Source organism: Lynx canadensis, chromosome B4, assembly GCF_007474595.2.
Source record: "Lynx canadensis isolate LIC74 chromosome B4, mLynCan4.pri.v2, whole genome shotgun sequence".
Classification (NCBI taxonomy): Eukaryota; Metazoa; Chordata; class Mammalia; order Carnivora; family Felidae; genus Lynx; species Lynx canadensis.
Genome location: NC_044309.1, coordinates 9,835,473 through 9,854,106, shown reverse-complemented (window position 1 = coordinate 9,854,106; position 18,634 = coordinate 9,835,473).

Genomic DNA, 18,634 nt, shown 5'->3' with positions numbered 1-18,634 from the left:
TTTTCCCCCTTGGTTCAGCTGCTGACATAGATTTTCTTCCAGGCCACAGTTAGCAGATAGATTGGACAGCTTTAGTAGCCAAAACGAATATCATAGGACTTTGATAATGACCACAATTTCAAATTGAAAGATCACTTCTTCATCGGTGTATAAATACCCTACATTTTTCTTGTGTTTTTATTCTTTGGGGAAAACTGGGGATGAGTTGCAACTTGTAAGCCTTTTCTCTTGAACAGCCCTAAATATTAACTTGTGGCTGCTTGCTATTGAACAACCCCAGAGAAATGAGCAAAGATTCATAAACCTTGCTCAAGTTCATGGTTGTTGTCCTTGGGCAAGTCCGTCCTCACAGTAGTTTGAGCGTATACGGCAGCTGCAGGCTTAAAATGAAAGGTGCTTCAGCTTCACCTCTTAGCTCCTGTAATAACCTCAACTAAGCCTGCCTGAGGATGTCCTCCCTTTCTTTCACGGAAATAATAAACTGGGATGAGTTTGCCATAACAGCTCTCATTCCCACCACCATCTTATTTCTAAGAAGTAGAACAACAGCTCTTTATACTGCAGAGAATAAGACATCCCAGAACAGTGGAGTCCAGGCTGTGAGGACGGAATGGGGCTTTCTTCATACAAACAGCCACAAAGGTCATGGAAAGATATCTTGACATGGCGTTGCCATGGCCGCATTATGATGCTACAGGGACACTCCTCTCTTTCAGGAAGTGGTTGATGTGTGCTCTAATGAACACATCAGAAAGCAGAGTCACTGGGTCAAAAGATCATCTGGGACCTTAAAAGTCCCCTGTACCTACCGACCCCTCCACATTGCTGGTTTGGCTGGGAAAAAGACAGTATTAACTTTTTGCCATTTTGTGAGCTTTTCTTACTCATTTCTATACCTACGCTGTCAATTTAGGATTAAAATAGCCCTCAAAGAAAGATACCACTTGCTCTGTGGAGGAGGGGTCAGTTTTTAGTGCGAAATGAGACTTCTTAGGCACATGAATTTCACAAGCCATGCCCTTCTTCGTATGTCTGCCAAGCCTGCTAGGCCTACAAATCTATTTTTGTAGCACTATATCGCACTAATAGCACTATATTTGTAGTGTTATTAAGTGGCGACTGAACCACCAGGATACAGGTGTAAACAGCCACCACTAGGAGCTACATCAGCGCTGAAAGACCTCAGAAAGCAGCCACATCATCCCCGAAGGGCAAGGTCACTAGGCAGAAGTTCCAGTTTGAAAGCTACTGTTGGCTTTTTCCTTATTGGGAAGTCATGCAAGTTTTCAGGTCGATAGAAGCCTGGGCTGATATCTGTTATCTAGAGTCATCAGCTCTGGGCCACAGAAGTGAGCCTTTCAGAGTACTGTCTGAGTACGTTTCTTTGTCTGGATTGTCCTATCCTGAGCCAATGCAGGTAAACTGTGGTGTGGAAATAATTTATGCATTCTAGGGACTGACGTGGTAGAATGGATGCTGTCTGAGCCCCGCCTAGATGTCCTTGACCAGGCTGATGCTCCCATTCCCCTGTTGCTGTGTGTTGGCTGTTCGTGGCTCATAGTTGCTTTTTTCTCCAGTGAACTACCCTTGGTCCTTATAAGAGCCACCGAACCGAAAAGGTGCCTGAGAGGCTCCTCCCTCCACGTGAAACTCCACTGCCCTGGATGGGGGCTGTCTTCCACAAACAACTGTGAAGTGTCCATCTCTCCTGCCTTGTGGTGAGATGCTCTGGAGCTTTCGGTGGGATGGGGGTGAAGCTGGGCTTCAGCTGAAACCACCTCTTTGCTTGGCTTCTTCCCTGCTCTACCCTGCTTCCCTCACTCCCCAACAAGTTCCTCCCAGGGGCACCATCTCAATGTTGTAATCTCCACAAAAATCCCTGTCTCAGCCTCTACTGAAAGGGAACAGAACCCAAGACACAGGCAACATGCTATGCAACATGCTCACATCCATGGGACAATTATAATAATTGATTTCATGTATATTCTAAAATCTATGCATATATAATTCATCTGGTAAAATGAAGATACATCGTTATAATGTAAACCAGTAATTCCACTCCTAGGTATTTATCACAGAGAAATAAAAACACAGGCCCACAAAAACCCAGGGATGAGAACATTCAAAGCAGATTTATTCAAAAAGACCAAAACCTGGAAGCCCAGATGTCCATCAGTAGAAGAATGACAAAAACAAACTGTGGTGTGTTCCTAAAATGAAAGTCAACTTAGCAACAAAGAAAATGAATTACTGGTGAAGGCGACAATAGAGGCGAATCTCAAAAATACTACGCAGAATGAAAGAAGCCAGACACAAGAAAATATGCACTATATGGTTCTATTTAAATAAACGTCTATAGTAGACAAAACTAATCCAGAGTGATGGAAATCAGATCAGTGATTACTTTGGAGGAGAATGTGCAAGTGACTGGAGAGGAGCAGGATGAAATTTCCAAGGTGATAGAAATGTTTTTCCCACGATTTGCATTCATCAGAACTGATTGAAGACACACATTGAAGATCTGAGCATTTCACTATGTGTAAATTATCCCTCAATTAAAAAAAAAAAAGCAGATGTGAGAAATGCATCCTTTTCTGAGTTTTGCTTGTTTTGATCATAAACTTGTGTTGAACAGGGACTGTGGCGAAGGTAGCTGGGAGAGAAACTGAAGTGATTGGTGGCTACCCAGGGTTGCATGGCACCCCAATGCATCTGTTCCATGGAGTGTTCCATTTAGTTTCAATTTACTTCAGGTTGACTTTGGATTAAAAGAGAGAGAAAAAGAGAAAAGGCAGAGGAAAGAAGGATAGAAATATGTTTGATTCTCCAAATTGCTTTTTAAAAATGAATGTAGAGACAGCTGGGTGGCTCAGTTTGCTGAGTGTTTGACTCTTGTTTTTGGCTCAGGTCATGATGATCACAGTTCATGGGATCAGGCTCTGTGTGGGGCTCCACACTGACAGTGCAGAGACTGCTTGGGATTCCCTCTCCCTCTCTCTCTGCCCCTCCTGTTTGTGCACTCTCTCTCTCAAAAATAAACTTGAAAATAATAAAAAAAATGAATGTAAATAGGTCATTCTTTAAATTTTTTTTAAATGTTTATTTATTTTTGAGAGAGCGACAGAGCAGGAGCAGAGAAAGAGGGAGACACAGAATCTGAAGCAGGATTCAGGCTCTGAACTGTCAGCACAGAGCCCAACATGGGGCTCGAACCCACAAAGCGCGAGATCATGACCCGAGCTGAAGTCAGATGCTTAATCGACTGAGCCACCCAGGTGCCCCAATATAGGTCATTTTTTTTGATGACACTTTATTTGCAAAGATGCAAAAGGTTTCTTCATTCACTCATTTTTCTCTGTCAAACATCTGTAGCTTACTTATAGCATCGCGGGTACTGAATTAGATGCAAGGAATATAAAGAAAATGAAGTCATTTTATCAGCCTTGAAGAATGGATCGAAGATGTTCACTGTAGCTAATGCGGTCAATAGCATACTGCATGGATCAGGGCAGAACTAAGTACTGGCCTGGGCGCAGCAGAGTTTGAATGGACAGGGATGGAGAAATGCATCTAGGGGTACTAGGACAAGCTTCTGAAAGGAGGTGATGCTTGAAATAAGACGCCCAAGGCTTTAGTAAACTATAGGAGGCTTTAGTAAGGCTTTAGTAAACCCAAGGCTTTAGTAAACTATAGGAGACAGCGTGGTCCTTCTAAGGTAGGATGACCATGGATTTAGGCAAACCTCCGTTGAGAGGTTTGCTCCAGCATACTCTGTCACTTTGGGCAGTTGGCTTATCTGTCTTGAGCCTCTACCTCATTATTTCTAATTTGTGATAGTAACACTTGCAGTGTTGCTACATCATATCTAGCCATTATTATTATTATTATTATTATTATTATCTGGGAAAGGTAACTAAGTCATGATCAGCTATTAACACTGTGCTTCATCAGATTAACAATCCAGTCTAACAGAAGTAAAGATCACTGGGGAACTTTGATCTGGGGGGGCCAAAGATCAGAATTCTTTCCTTGCCGTTTCCAGCTTCTAGAGGCCATCAGCTTTCCTTGGCCCATGGCCTTGTCCTGCATTTTCACAGCGGTGAAGCATCTTCAGATCTCTCCTTATCTCTCATCTCTGCTTTCACTGCCATATCTCTTACTTTCTCTCTGGTTTGTCATCACATCACCTCACCCCCTCTCCCTCTGACCCTTCTGCCTCCCTCTTATAGGAAGGTCCTTATAGAACCTTTGTGATAACCCTGAGGACATTCAGATGATCCAAGAAAATCCCTCCACCTTAAGATCCTTGAGTTACTCACCTCTGTAAAGCACCCCCTTGACATGTAAAGCAATACATTCCAGGTTCTGGGGATTGAATGTGGACATCTCTGTGAAGGGGGCATCATTCAGCCCATCACAGAATATATATGAGTTGTCCTGAGACCTTTGTAAAGAATCTGAGTAGCTGAGAGGCAATGGTGGTGGGATTGAGCACATGAGAGGCTGGTTGGGGCCAGGGAAAGGTCACTGAGAGGGAGTCAGAGCTGAGGGCATGACATCCCTCAGTGACAAGCTCAGATCTGTGCTTCAGGGATCCAGTTCTGCTTAGGGTATGGGATGGCTTGCAAGGGTCTGGAGACTGGTGGTGAGGCCATAACCTCGGAAGTCAGTACAATGGGCCTGGCGAGGTGTGAACGAGAAAGCTCACCAGTTTCTCAGTCTTGTCCAAGATGGATTCCATCTTTAATTACCACAATGAAGGAGGAGGTTTAAAGAGAAGAATATGAAGAAGAAAAGGAGAGGGGAGGGAGAAGCATGGATTTCTTGTTTTCAGAGTTTTGGCCATTGGTAATCACAAAAGGAAAATAACTTTCATGGGACTTATTTATAATTACTGACTTTGAAATTCCTTTAAATATTGCAACACTGAGGGCATTTTAGACTTGGAAACATAAATATTTTATTAAAGAGCAAACAATTCACCAACTAACCTGATCAGAAGAAGATCCCCTCATTACAAAAACACTGACAACTTATTTGTATACAGGGCATGATCTCCTTGATATGCTCCTGTTTTCTTTATGAATTGAGGGATTAGATGGGTCAAGAAAATCTTAAAGAACAAAACCCTTATTATCAAGCTCTTGAGGTCATTTTATATTCAATAAAATAATTTGAACAGCATTTTTACAAGACACAAGGTAGCTGATGCTTGCTTTTTCTAATAATCAGAAGTCAAACATAAATTTTAAGCATTCTTCTGGCAAACAGTCATTACTTTAAGCACCTCAAACAGTAATGCAGATTGATTTATGAGCTCAACATCACCCCTAGGTAAGATGCTACAGATGTTTCTGAAAACACAGAAAATACCCCCTCCTCTCACTTAAGATTCTACAATCCTCAAAAAGGCTTTGGCATTTTCTTGGAGTTATCCAGCCAAGATGTACAAAGTCTGAGAACGTGACAAATTCTGGATAATGACCATCTAGACTCTATGAAGAGCAAATTCTATTAGGCCAATTAGAATGTTAAAAACTTGACTTGGAAAAGCATCAAGAAGAATCTATACAAAATAGACTCTTATATTCAGAAATTGTAGCAGTATAGGATATATTTTACAAAGTCACATTTGCTAAATTTAAATCTTTCTCTACTGCAGAAAAATTGAAAAAACAATGCAGAAAATAGGCCTAAAGTACTTTGATGGCAAAAACACTTATTAAAATTGGTAAACAGGGCAAGATTTTGGTGTCCTGTTAAATGGATACACAAAGTTGCTTAGAGAGTCTGTAGATCTGGTCCTGGATCCAGCATGTATAGATTTATACTGACTTTCTTAATAAAAACAAAGCATTCTCATTAAGCAGCTTAACGGATGATAGCATTTATAAAATTGTCAATATTATCTCAGGTTCCAGGTTCGAAATTTGAGATACTATCAAAAAGTGGAGATGTGATCAAAAGAGAAATGATCAAGTGATAATCTATGATAGAACATATACATCAGCACTGTGAAGGCCCCAAGCAGCAGAAGACTGGGAAAAGCAAATGAATAAAAAAGAAGACCATGATGGTCCTAGTGGCCCACAGCTGACCATGTATTGGGTTGTTATTATTTTTTAAGACTCAATATTTGTATTTTAGGAAGGACATCATCAGACAAAAATTTTTAAGTAATCATTCTCACCAGGGGAATTATGATGACAAATTAAAGATTTAACGTTTTTATGGGGCAAGTGTGGGGATATATTGCTCATTTCCTCCAAGTTTTATAGTGAGATATTAAGGTTGCAACCAAAAATCATCGGGGATTTAACTTTCTTTTATCTTATAATTCAGTGTAAATCTAATTGATGGGAGCATAAAGTTACTCATAGGGCAAAGCACTCTGATAAAATTCAGCTGACCATTCTGGATGGATGGGCTTGTTGGTAATTATTACTATTTTTGTTTCCCAAATTTCTTAAACAATTAAAAAGACACAAAGGACTTTATAATGAATATCTTCTATCTTTAACCAAATTTAAGAAATAAATATCATAAATAGAGTTGAAAAGCCTTGCACAAATCTTCCAAAGCATGTTCCCCTCTCCCCTCCTCTTATCTCTCCTTAATTACCTGTGTACACATATCCTTCCTATAAATGTAATACTGTTTGGCATGATATTTAAACTTTATATAATTGGAATTACATTACATGCATCCTATCATAGATTTATCTTTCTCCAAATGACTTATTTCGCTTAGCATAATACACTGTAGTCCCATCCATGTTGTTGCAAATGGAAAGATTTCATTCTTTTAGATTGCCAAGTAAAATTCCAGTGTGTATATATACCACCCATCTTCTTTATCCATTAGTCATTCAATGGGCATTTGGGGCTCTTTCCATAATTCGGCTATGGTTGATAGTGCTGCTATCACCAACATTTTGTACTCAACATTATGCTGGGAAAGTTAATCTTATTGATCACTTTGCCACTATTTCATTTTTTTCTTGTAACTTAAAAAAAATAACTTCATTGAGATAAAATTAACATACCATCCAATTCACCCACTGGAAGCACACGACTCAATTGTTTTGGTAGTATATTCACAGGGCTGTGCAACCATCACCATAATCTAATTTTAGAACGTTTTCATTCCTCCCCCAAAAGTGTCCTGCACCCCTTGGCAACCACTGCTCCTCACCACCAAGCTACATACAACCACTGACCTACTTCTCATCTATATATATTTATGTGTTCTGGGCATTACTATTATATAGGCTTATATGTTATTTGGCCCTCTGTACCTGGCTTCTTTCACTTAACATAATGCTTTTAAGCTTCGTGTTGTAGCATGCATCAGTACTTTATTTCTTTTTATGGCTGAATAATATTCCATTGTATGGATATACCACATGTCATTTATGCATTCATCAGTTGGATGGTGTCCACTTTTTGGCTATTATAAATACCGTCGCTATAAACATTCACGTGTAAGTCCTTTGTGTGAACATATTTTCATTTCTCTTGGGTATATACCCAGAAGTGGAATTGCTGAGTCATATGGTAACTCTATGTGAAACATTTTTTAGGAATTCCCAAACTGCTTTCCAAAGTGGCTGCACCATTGTACATTCCTATCAGCAACGGATGAGGGTTTCAATTTTTCCACAATCTTGTCAACATTCACTGTTTTCTGTCTTTTTCTGGTCATCTTAGAGAATGTGAATGCCTCTCATGGTGCTATTTCACTTTTGAATGCTGTAGAGTATTCCATTTTGTTAAAAAATATTCATTTTCCTGGGGTGCCTGGGTGGCTCAGTCGGTTAAGCATCTCACTTGGTCTCAGGAGGTCATGGGTCATGGGTTCAAGCCTTGTGTCAGGCTCTGTGCTGACAGCTCAGAACTTGGAGCCTACTTCAGTTTCTGTGCTTCCCTTTCTCTGCACACCCCCCCCCCCACTCATGCTGTTTCTGTCTCTATCTCTCTCAAAAATAAATAAACATTAAACAAATTTTAAAAATATTCATTTTCTTATTAATAGATACTTTGTTTTTTTTTTCTTTTTCCTCTCACAAATAATGTGATGTGTATATTTTTACATGGACCTTTTTGTACACATTTAGGAATATATTTAGGATTGGGATTTCTGGTCCGTAAGTATGTGTATCTTCAACTTTATGAAAAATTATGGCAACTATTTTTTTAATGTTTATTCATTTTTGAGACAGACCGAGAGAGAGGGAGGGAGGGAGAGAGGCAGAGACAGAGAGGGACAGAGGATCCAAACCAGGCTCTGAGCTGACAGCAGTGAGCCCAAGGTGGGGCTTGAACTCACAAACTGTGAGATCGTGACCTGAGCCGAAGTTGGACGCTCAACTGACTGAGCCACCCAGACGCCCCTATGGCAACTATTTTTTAAGCGAGTGAGTGAAATGAGGTGATTAATACTTTCACAGTAAGATGGGTAGCAGAAGTTGGGATGTGCTCAATGAAAATAATTTTGCTTGTCTTGCTAAAGAGGTCTTACTCTTTGCCTATTTCTGCAGATTGCTTTGACTGAAAGCTCACAATGCTTTCAACGGGGGTTTTTGTTTTGCTCTGTTTTATTTTTGTTTTCAATTTTCTTTTATTGCCTCAAATTGAGGCTTTAATAAAACACCATTAAGGGACAAGGCTGTACTTTGCATTGTTCTTTATCCTTCCTTGGATTCGGGAACAGTATTTGCAGAGCATTAAATAGTCTGAAAGTTTTCGGCAGATTGAATGCAATTGGAGTTCTTGGAGCTAAGCCCATGTCTATCCATACAGAATGAGCAGATTATGGCAGGGTGGATATCTTTGTTGAGCTGTCTTAAGAATTGATCTAATCGGCCACTTAAATCATTCCCCCGCAGAGATCGATGTGGCGGTGGCAGAAATGAGCAGATGAACTGTCACAGACCAGGGGAATCTGAATGTAGACTCTTAGGTATTGGAGTATTCCTGAAAGCCAGTGGGCACACTCAGTTTATCTACACTGCATGCTGGGTCTTTCACAGGGCTGGAAAGTCTGTTGTCAGGACCCAGTGTGCTGGGAACTCTGGAGAACTGTGGGGTTATGGGAATCTGCTTTCTTCTTCTAGAAGTGTGAATCATTGCACCTGTAGATTCAACACACGATCTGCTCTGCAAGCCCATTATTACACAGAGGTGATGTCTGTGAATTCGGATTGTCATCTGAGACAAGTTATATGGCTTTTGGTGCTACATCCCTCTCTGTCGGACGTATCTGTATGTGAAATATACAAAAAAAATCTTGGGGATGGTCCAGCTCATTTTTTTTTCCAAAGAAAAGAGCTAGTAATATTGACCTGAGTATATATAAAAGAAAAGACACATTCTACCACGTAATTTTTTTTTTTAACATTTTTATTTATTTTTGAGAGGCAGAGAGAGTGTGAGCGGGGAAGGCGCAGAGAGAGAGGGAGACACAGAATCTGAAGCAGGCTGCAGGCTCTGAGCTGTCAGCACAGAGACGGACGCGGGGCTGGAACTCACGATCTGTGAAATCATGACCTGGGCCGAAGTCGGACGTTTAACCGAATAAGCCACCCAGGCGTTCCTCTACCATGTACTTATAATTCCCAACCTTCTCACTAGAAAAATGGACCTGCTTTTTTTTTTTTTAACTTTATTCATTTATTTTGAGAGAGACAGAGACAGCGCAAATGGGGGAGGGGCAGAGAGAGGGAGAGAGAGAGTATCCCAAGCAGGCTTGGTGTAGTCAGAGCAGAGCAGGGTGTGGAGCTCGAACTCATGAATCACGAGACCATGACCTGAGCCCAAACCAAAAATCAGATGCCTAAACGACTTAACCACCCAGGTGCCCCAGACCTGAATTTTTATTCTAAGATCATGAAGGCAAGTATATTCAGAAGAGATAGTTACCTTTTATTTATTAGGTCACTTAGAAAAACGAAAGCCTCACCGTTCTTGGCTCTGAAGTATGTGTAAGAATACCTATGAGCATCCATGGTTCCGCCAGAGTGAAAATATCAGGAGATAATGGTTTCTTTAGACATAGTACCTCTTTCAAAGAGGAATAGATGGGAAATCAGTTATAGTCTAGCAGCTGAAAATCCAGGATTGAAATCTCAAGCCCTGAGAAGTTACAATATATCATAAGAAAAGGTGAGGAACATGTAACATTTCAATTCTGCGGCTGGGTGGTGGGTGAGAAGTACAGAAACAGGAAAGGAAGGCCTGCCCATCTGACCCTAGGGCCTTATTTCAGTCATCGAATCAAAGGAAAAGCAGTTACGGTAATATTTTTGAGAAGACCAAATATCAAATATGATTATTGTAATATTTTGGGATAAATAATCATGACATTTAAGAATATCTTCCTTCTGGCTGCTGGGTAGGTATGGTCAATCATCTTGGATACTAAGAAACAAAATTACAAAACCATAAAATATTTTTCAAGAGGCAATAAGAGGAAATCAAAATACACACCTGGCCCATTTAAGCCACAGACCATTACTTCCAGAACGCTATTTATCATCCCTTAGAGTAGAGAAGAAAGGCGGTAGACTGGCCTGGCTCAACACTGTGTTATGTGTTCGTTGTCACAATTATACCTTAGCTCTGGCTCTGGGGAAAAGGTACATTTTTTTTTTCCTCACTCCAACCCTTTCTGTGCCGTTTCAGAAAACTAGGAAGCTAGTTCAGTCATTTGATAAATATGTATAGAAGAGCACGTAGGATAGGCCAGATCCTGAGCTGAGTGAGATGTATTCAGATACAGAGCAGGTGGTCCCTATGTCTGAGGGCTTTAAAGTCCAGCAAAAAATAAAAAAATAAAATAATAATAATAATAAAATAAAAATTAAAAAAAAAATTTAAGAATGCAGTAAATGGTAATGAGGGCAGTAAAGTCCTCCAACCGGCTATGATACATGAATGTGACAGGGAGACTGATGAGGGCACCCCCGTCTCTAGCTTGGCTGCCGGATGTGGCTGCAGACAGGACCAGAGCTGAGAGCTGGGTTCCAGGTTCTCAGGGGGATTAAATCCACATGGGCCTGGGCTCTGACGTGTCTGGGCAGTAGGTGGTTGCATTCACTGCCTTAGCAGCTGGTGGTGGGTAAAAGGCATATCATTAGGCCAGTGCGGCTGGAAGCTTCTTGAGGGGCAAAGAAATTTTTACATGAGGTTTGGAGTTGACACGTTTGGGTTTGAATCCTGGCCCGTCACTAATCTGTGACCCAGGGAAGTGAATCAAGCTGAGGGTCAATTTTGTCTCCTATCACAGTGAGTTAATAAGAAATGTCTCATCTCTTTTATAGAGCATCGAAAAGGATCAAGTTCAATGACATTCTAGTGTTTTTCAAACTGACATATAGACACACGGAATCACTGTGGACTAGCATTTATACTTAACGGTCAGTAAGCTACAACATTTTATTTTATTTTATTTTATTTTATTTTTTTTTATTTTATTTTTATTTTTTTTTTAATTTTTTTTTTCAACGTTTTTTATTTATTTTTGGGACAGAGAGAGACAGAGCATGAACGGGGGAGGGGCAGAGAGAGAGGGAGACACAGACTCGGAAACAGGCTCCAGGCTCCGAGCCATCAGCCCAGAGCCCGACGCGGGGCTCGAACTCGCGGACCGCGAGATCGTGACCTGGCTGAAGTCGGACGCTTAACCGACTGCGCCACCCAGGCGCCCCAAGCTACAACATTTTAAAGAAGAAAATGAGTAGGCTTATTATGGGAGATAACAAGTTTCAAATAAAGTTAAAAAATTTTTTTAATGTTTTTATTTATTTTTGAGAGAGACAGAGTGAGTGAGCGCGAGAGAGAAGCAGGAGAGAGGCAGAGAGAGAGGGAGACACAGAATCTGAAGCAGGCTCCAGGCTCTGAGCTGCCAGCACAGAACCTGATGCAGGGCTCGAACCCATGAACCACAAGATCATGACCTGAGCTGAAGTTGGATTCTTAACCAACTGAGCCACCCAGGCACCCTATAAAAAGTTTTAACATAAAGCAAGAGACTGAAAATATTTTATGCTTGCCTGCCTTTTGGGGCTGTTTCCCTGTGCCCTAGGGATACACATCCAGGGTGTCTGAGAGAAAAAAATTCTGAGAGGTGCTGTCTATGGAGGCACTGAATAAAACGTAGGGCAGTGTCCAAACAGTGGTCTTAATAATTTGTCATCATCATTTATTGGTAGGTCATCCTCACCTCTCAAGAGCTGCACTACAGAAACGTGGCTTTGGAATTTGGTGGCTAAATCTTACCCACGTTTCTTTTTGCATTTACGAGTTCTTAATCTGTTAAAAATACACAAGAGTTGAGATCAAATTGAAGGCAGGTTTTACCTAAAGGCAGGGAAAATGTGGGGAATAAGAGGTCAAGATCCCCAGCATCCCACAAATGGGACGGGGCAGGGACTGGGTTCAGAGGACAGGAAACCCCAGGGACTGGGTTAGCAACAAAGTCTTACAGCGAAGAGACCGAAGAGACCGTTCAGCCAAGCCCTGAAGGAGGCTTCGGGTTTCCACTGGAGGATGATAAGGGCAAACGGAAGGCGGCAAGGGGCTGGGCTGTGAGGAGGGCCAGCCAGTCGTCTGGCTTAGAAATCTGGGTTGAATCCAAGAAGGACAGGAGAGGCAGAAACGTGTCTGTGATCCTGTATATAAAGTCACGGAGACATTACGTGGCAGGAAACGTCATGCATTCTTCAGGCCATCATCACTCACAAGAAAGAGGGGGCTGGACGGAAGTGGAATGGGCAGGACGTACCCAGCTCGCTGAAGGGTGGGGAGGAATCATGAACGTGCTCCCCCCTTTGGACTCCATTTCTTCACTCTGAGTATCAATACGGTGCAGTTGACTGAGTGCGAAGCAAAGCTGGCATATCAGAGAGAGGCTCTTGGCAAACAAGGGCCAGGCAAGTTCCACGTAATGATGTGGTACCTCGATGGCACCTGTTTCTAGTCAGAACATCCCGGTTCAATATTTTATCACAGCTTGTCATAAATATTCCATGAAACAAAACTCAGGAAGTAATACTGGATTTGGATAATTTTTCTAGCCTCGGAAGTCGGAGAAGCGATTTTCATTTTCAAAGCATCTAATCCATTTCTTAATTATGCATGAAGATAGATGTGACTGCTATAATATTTAACACTATCAAGTGTAGTGACGGAAGACGCTTGGTTAAACAGTGAGGGAGCAAGGTAAGGGACCGAGTGACAATGGGCAGGAAACCGAGCATGGGTGCGACAAGTGCCAGGGAAAATTGGGGGATTAGCATCAATGCCACATGGCTTTCATTTGCAAGGATTGGTTCATTTTTATCATTCCCAGGAACATACCCTGTTTTTATTTGTGGGTGTTTACAGATTGGCCATTGGGGAGATTGTGAAGTAGGCAAATTTTGGTTTTGGTGGTCTACTTCCCTTTCTGTCCTCCCTCAAGCCCCCTACTCTTTGTGATCCCTTATCCTTAAGGTGCTCAGAACACGTAGGGGCCTCAGATGCCTTGTCTCATAGGACAAAATAGGACCAATTTGAGCCTTAATACATTGTCAGCAACCTCAGGCTGAGACTTTGCACAAAGAGGAATAAGAGGTGAAGATCCCCAGGATCCTAAGCCAAGAGACTAGGACTGGAACATCTGGAAAGGTCTGAGTGCACACCCTTCATCACATGAGAGGAAACTGAGGGCCCAGGAAGCGGGCGTCCTGACATCAGTCCCAGCCAGCAAGGCACAAAGCCAGAACCAGAACTCAGCTACCCTACACAGCACATTCCCGGCGTCTCACACTAGGTTCCCTTCAATAAGAGAAAGAAAGTTTTAGATGGGAACCTCTTTGCATTCAGTCATTCTTCACAGCGTGGGGCTGGATCCCACAAACGGTGAGATCATGACCTGAGCTGAAATCAAGAGTCAAATGCTTAACCGGCTGAGCCACCCAGGCGCCCCCTCACGGAAATCATTCCTTAATCACAATTGTGGTGAGTGTGGATCATGATGGTGACTCTAATCGGAGGTGAGTAAATGGACCTTCTCCCTGAAACATCCATTCGACAGGAGGGGATTTAACAGCATTCATCAAGGGGGGATTCAATCTTGCAAGCCAATAATATCCCATATCCACTTAACAAGTGAGCTACATGGCTTCCTACTGCCCTGAAAGAATCACTGTGCTTTCAAAAGAGGCCAGTATCCCCAGGAGATCATTCACAACCCTGGCAGGATATTTTCATTTTCGGTTTGTTTTCACAGCTGCTGGTGGAGAGGAGCTCTTTCTTACGGTCTCAGCTACATTTACTAAACAGTGCCCTGATGTACACTTGTCCCACTTCATCTGCCTGTCACTAGGATTCTCGAAACGACGTGAAAAAGTTGAATTCCATCTGACATATTCGAAATCATTGCTGATTTGTTGACATTTCCCCAGTTGTCTGGGTGACAACAGCGAGTCGTCCCAAAGCACGCTTGTCAAAAGATCCCGCTGCGCAAGGGTCCCAGGGTGTGGTGCGCTGTGACGGGCCCCAGACTGACCGTGGTGAACGCTGATTCCACAGGACTCAAGCGGACACAGCTCTGTCTCGAAGCAGACACAGGGAAGCGCGTGCATGCACACACCCACTATGCAGTTTCCTAATTGAATCTAACATGTAAGTGCTTTGCCGTTTAAAAGGACCTTGCTATCTTGATAAGAAAAACTAATGAGATGCCCTTTCCAGGGCTGGTCACACAATAGCCCTAGTGACAAGGACCCCTATCAAGAAATAAAGCAGAAGATAAATGAGATTTTTCTAATATCCATTTCACCCATTGTTCACAAGTGTCAGGCAGCACAGATTCTATTTATCATGGGGTGGGAGAGAGGAGACATGCTTTTGTAAAGAAAGTCTAAATTGCAGCATCGTATTTTCGGCCACCTGGTAAACCTCTTCTGTCACCTGGCAGAAAACAAAGCAAGGTTTGGGTTTGCGGGGCGGAGAGCAGAAGGTGTCCATATTTCTGCATTTTTGCCTCAGGGCTGACAATGCGCTAGAAAGGATCATTTGGAAGAGAGGGGAGAAAGAGATTATTTCTGACTGTGGAGTATAGGAGTCTACTATTTATAACCCATTAAATTGTAGCTGTGTCAAATGTTCAAAATGCAAATGGAGACTAAGAAATTGCCACTTAAGACTGATGCACTTTAAAACTTTCAGAAGCTACATTAAGACACAAAGTAAAACACAGAAGTTCAATTCCAGGTCTAGGAGAAGGTTGGGTATGTTTATAGGAACTCCTGGTGTTCTTTTCTCTAGAAGAAGGGACTCCCCAAGGGATCGATATCTATGTTGTTCCATAAGATGCATGATTAATAAAGGAAAGCACTGGACAAAAGAATTGGGTGGAAGCCAAGAAAATATTTAAATCTCTGTGGTCCAACTTTGCAAAAATTTACATTTATAAGAATGACATAACTGTCAGGAATCTGACCTTGCAAAGGGACCGCTGGAGTCAGATGCCGAAAGCTCACATGTCTTCTCCCAGCCCTGTTCAGCATTACAGGGAAGGTAGCCTTGTGATAGTTAAGACATTTTTTAATATTTTACATTTCAAGAGAACCTACTAATCTGCAGACTCAGAGGGCTGTGGCAGCTCCAATTCTCAGGACTGCTGTTTACTGCAGATGCAGATGAGGAAATGTCCTTGTTCTTTCAGAGGGGGAGCCACTGCCAGGCTGCCCGAGAGGCAATCCACGTGGGGTGACAGGCCTGCCTGGGGCCTGGGGATCTCAACACGCACCCCTCGCTGGCTTCCGGTCTGAGCCCAGAGAAGGCAGGTCAGCGCCTGCACCCAGGCTGTCCATGGACCCATGGGGAAAAAGAACGATTTTGAGCCAATGTTGATTTACTCTTCTGGGTACTTTCACTATTCCTTTTGCTATTTTTAGAGGAAGTCTGCCTTTTTGAAAGAAGCATTTCTTCTGCAAGATTCTTACATATTTTCATATTATTAGTGCCCTCTAACATTGTAGAGATAAGCATGGGGGGAGGGGAACAACACACATGCTATCTTCTAACAGATTTTCTTTTTCAAAAGAGCTAAAGAACAAGCACAAAGGGTTCATTTGCATTTCAATAAACACTTTCTCTCTCGAGTTGTTTCCTCGCTAGAAAGACATCCTCAGTCTGGCTGTGACATCATTATTTAATGCAGGCAAACAAGCAAGATTCTAAGTCTGTTTGGTGGTGTAAATTTTCAGGTAATCTGAGTTTGACTTCAGGACTTTGCTGGAGAAATGATTCATAGGGTAGTACGGTCGATGTGACCTGTCCCAAGTCCCTTTGGCTCCACCACTATGGTGACAAGATCCTGGGCAATAATGGCATGAAGGAGAAAAACTTGCCTCAGATGATACATAGCAAAACCAACAACCTGGGACTCATAAATATCCTTGCCAAGGCAAAAGGAATCTCTTTCTGCTCTTCCGTCTATGTCTAGCCGGCTTCCTGTTGTCTTTTGTTTAATTGCAGGATGGTCTTGGTTGACTACTGAATACACGAATGAATGAACCAACTGTTTACTGACCACCTACTGTCCGGTCTTTACTAGGCACTCGGAATCAGAAAAGCAGTGTCCTTCCTCTCAAGGGGTTTCTGATCTAGTTTGAAAGCTTATTAAAACAAACACATGAAAAATTATGAGAGCAGATAATATAGAATGCCTCAGGAGAACAAGGAGGGGAGACCTGATACAGCCTGAGGGATACCGAGTTGAATTTTGATAGTGATTTTAACCCACTTTTTATCCAAAAATGATAATGGGGGTAGGGTTGAAGGATATGGGGGAGCAAACTGAGATGTAGAGAAATCTGTTTAAAATCTCTTTGGCATTTTACCTATGGAAAGAAGGACAAGAGTACTTAGCATGTTTTAGTCGCTGCCAGGTGTAAGCAGGTGCTATGATGTTAACATCCTAGGAACAACATGACAGAGTACTGTATTACTGCCATTTTACAGATGAGGAAACTGAGACTAAATCACTTGCCTAAGGTCACTCTAGGAAACAGAGTTACTGATTTAAATCCTGGTCTGTCTAGATACAAGTCTATCATTTTTTCCACGACCACATACTGCCTTCTAAGTATAAACCTTATTATTGTTGTTGATGAGCTCAGATTATGGGAAGTTGGTGAAATTGCAAATTCACTCAGAATGTGTAGTAGGGTATGACAATGACTGGTGTATCACAAACTCTCAATAGCATGGTTTGTATTCTATGCAGATAGATTTTTCTTTTTCCCTAAAGAAGGGAAGGTATAGCATACTCATGTAATCCATGTATTGCCAGCCAGAATTTCTTTACTTCTCACAGCCAAGTAGATGGGACTGGGTGGTGGGCAGAGTGTGGAAGAAAACAAAGATGGCTGAGGGGTGTGCCATCCGTCGCCCTAACTGGGCCAATATACTTATGCAATGAATAGCAGAAGTAGATGAAAAATGCAGTCAAAGATTTTGTAATATGCTTAGTTAATTAAATTTATTTTCTTGGGGCTCCTGGGTGGCTCAGTTTGGTTGATCATGACGGCTCAGGTCATGATCTCACTCACGTCCCGTGAGTTCGAACTCCGCTTTGGGCTCTGTGCTGAAGGCTCTGAGCCTGGAGCCGGCTTCCGATTCTGTGCCTCTCTCTTTCTCTCTGCCCCTCCCCAGAACATGCTTGCTCTCTCTCTCTCTCTCTCAAAAATAAATAAAAATTAAGAATTTTAAACATTTCTTTTCTTAATGCCTTTGTTTCTCTCATATTTATTTTATTTTTTTAAGTTTATTTATATTTTGAAAGAGAGCATGCATGTGAGCATGCATGAGTGGGGGAGGGACAGAGAGAGAGGGAGACAGAGAATTCCCAGCAGGCTCTTGCTGTCAGCACAGAGCCTGATGTGGGGCTCAATCCCTCGCACCATGAGATAATGACCTGAGCGGAAATTAAGAGTCTGATGCTCAACTGACTGAACCACCCACATTTAGAAAATAACATAAGAATGAATGATAGCAAGATGCATTAATGTATCTACCAAATTTCATTTTAATATCCATTCATTCATTTGTTCAGCAAATGTTTATTGAATGCCTATTATGTTAGTCTTAGAAATTCAGAGATACAAGAAATGATTCTTGTCCTCAAGGAACTCACAAAATTACTAACACCGCCTTGTAAACAAGCCATCATAGAATCATGCAATCCCTACCACGATTCAGGAAGATAGGGATTTCTACGGAGGTGTGGAGGAGAGACCCAAAACTTTCATGGCTGTTGGTGGAGAGGAAAGTGAAGACTGAAGAAGACTTATACAGGGGCATGACAACTGGGGAAATCCTGATGCATGAGTAAGAGATTTGGGTACCAAAGGGGGTAGGACTTGGGAAAAGGTGTTCCGGTCAAAGAGAACAAACAGTGGAGCTAAAGGCACATAGGTGACAAAGACAATGATACCTTCAGAGAATTACAAAAGTGACTGAAGCCAAGTATTTACTCAACACCTACCATGGTCAAAATCCTGTTAAGGCACAAAGATTCAAAGATATGATAAAATTTTCATTCTCAGCATGTTTAATATCTCAGCGGGAAGACAGAGATATAC